A 2500-nucleotide genomic window follows, 5' to 3' on the forward strand; every position below is an offset into this window, starting at 1 on the left:
AAACCGACGAAACTAGGAAACCGACGAAACTAGGAAACCGACGAAACTAAGAAACCGACGAAACTAAGAAACCGACGGAACTAGGAAACCGACGAAACTAGGAAACTGACGAAACTAGGAAACCGACGAAACTAAGAAACCGACGAAACTAAGAAACCGACGAAACTAAGAAACCGACGAAACTAGGAAACCGACGAAACTAAGAAACCGACGAAACTAAGAAAACCCGGCAAACTAAGAAAGACGAATCGAAAACTAAAACGAACTAAGGAAACTGAATGAAACCTATAAACCTAAGAATAAAGAAAAACAAAAACAAACAAACAAAAAAAAAAAAAAAAAAAAAAAAAAAAAGAAACAAACTGATCTACTCACTCTTAATCTTTTCATATCATCCTCATTATTCACTTCTTTTCTCTCCTTACCTTCCCTTTTCTCTCCGCCTTTCCCGCCATCACCTCTCTTCTCTCTTTCTCTCTTCTCCTTCGCTTAGCGCTCATCCAGTAATCCTTGAAGCTTTTCCGTGCTCGGCTTTTATTTCATTTTTCATTTTTCACGCTCTGCTGTTCTCATGTTTAACTGTTTGTTAATTAACCTCAAAACTATCATTATCATACCTGTGATAATTATCATTATTATTATATTCATCATTATCATAATTATCATTACTACTCTTATTATCATTATTATTATTATCATTATTATAATTATTATTATTATTATTATTATTATTATTATTATTATTATTATTATTATTATTATTATTATCATTATTACTATCATTATCATTATCATCATTTTTATTATGATTACCATCATTATAATTACCATAATTATTTTCATTATCATTATTTTCGGTATTATTATCCTTTTTGTTATTATCTATTATCATTATCTATACTATTTTCATTTTTATCATCAGTATCATTATCATAGTTACTATCAATAGCATTATTAATATTAGTATTATTATTGTTATTATTATCATTATCATCAATATTGATATTTTCATTACTATCATTATAGTCATTATCATCATCATCATTATAGTCCTTATTATTATTACTATTGTTACCTGTATGTCCATTTTCGTCCTTATAGGTAATATCATTATCAATAACAACAACACTGATAACAATGATAATAATAATGATAATAATAGTAATAATAATAATTATAATAATAGTAACAATAATAATAATAGTGATAATATAGTCATAATGATAATGATAATAATGTCATAATTATTATGATTATCATTATTGTTGTTATCATACTAATAATTATCATTATCATTGTTATTAAAAGCATCATTATTATTATCAACATCATCATTATCATTAATAATATTATCATTATTATCATCATTACTTTCATTATCATCATCATTATCAGTGTCATTATAGCATTATTGCTCTCTCTCTCTAAAGAAATAGAGAGAGAAAGAGAGAGAGAAAGAGACAGACAGACAGACAGACCCACAGACAAAACCAGAGAACCAGAATGAGTGACAGCAAGGCCGAGAGGAGAGCGAGAGGAGGGCGTTGCGAGAGGAGGGACCGAGGAAGGAACAGCGAGTAGGGAGGGAGATTAGAGTAGTCCACTTTGGAGATGAAGTAGCGGAGGATGAGACAAAAGCGGAGGCAGCGAGAGGCCAGCTGAAGAGACGACGCTGACGAAGGCACAAGTCGTGGCCATAGTGCAGGTGATGGTGATGGTGATGGTGATGGGAGGAGCTATGGTGTTAAAGGCACTGTTCTTGGAGGGCTGTTCCGGTGTGGATGGCGCTGTTTGGGATTCCGGTGGCAGTTGTAAAGTAAAGGCAGATGAGATTATACTGACGCGGAGGCCGTGACAGGAAATCGGTATGGCATTATGAGGTTAATCTTGATAATGGGGGCAACGATGCTAAAAGCAGAGATGTCACTTCATGATTAGCGAATGCGATCCAACGAAAACACAGATATTAGCTCTGCACATCGCAACAATTAAAGGAAACAGATCATAGCCAAATCCGGCTGCGATAATGAAGGTGATAAAGAAAGGGAAATCTATATCTCTGTCTGCGCATGCGCACCCGCCGGCTGATAAAGGCGATCCTGTTAACAATATGTCATCGCAGCACCACTTAGTGATAATAACCAGACTCATTAAAAAGGCCGAGGGAGGAATGAGACTGAGGCAGCAACAAAGATAACATCAAAGAGCAGTGATAACGGGCAGGGGGAAGGGTGCAGGGGGAGGGGGCATGGGAGGGGGCAGGGGTACAGGTCTCGGGGTCTGGCTGGCTGGCTGGCGGCGGCGCTGTCCTCTCTCCTTGTTCGTTAATACAATTTAAAGTATTAAGTAAAAGATCCTACAAGTTCGTGGAAGGTGGAGAGAGACTCGCGGAGGTTTTGTGGCACGCACAAAGGGGAGGCATTAGAAGTTTTACCATCGCACTGGGAGAAGCACCGGCAAGCCCCCTCCCTCCTCCATGCCCTACACCCATGCCGTACCC

General features: G+C 36.9%; 1 protein-coding gene across 24 annotated transcripts in view; it reads right to left on the minus strand.

Moving 5' to 3' along the window:
* The window catches only part of Glut1 (Glucose transporter 1), a 531577-nt gene that overhangs the window by 409289 nt on the left and 119788 nt on the right, over positions 1-2500 (minus strand). The gene's annotated exons all lie outside the window — the stretch shown is intronic.

The sequence above is a fragment of the Penaeus japonicus genome, unplaced genomic scaffold, assembly GCF_977035675.1.
Source record: "Penaeus japonicus unplaced genomic scaffold, GWHDUDI00000001_assembly GWHDUDI00000002, whole genome shotgun sequence".
Lineage (NCBI taxonomy): Eukaryota > Metazoa > Arthropoda > Malacostraca > Decapoda > Penaeidae > Penaeus > Penaeus japonicus.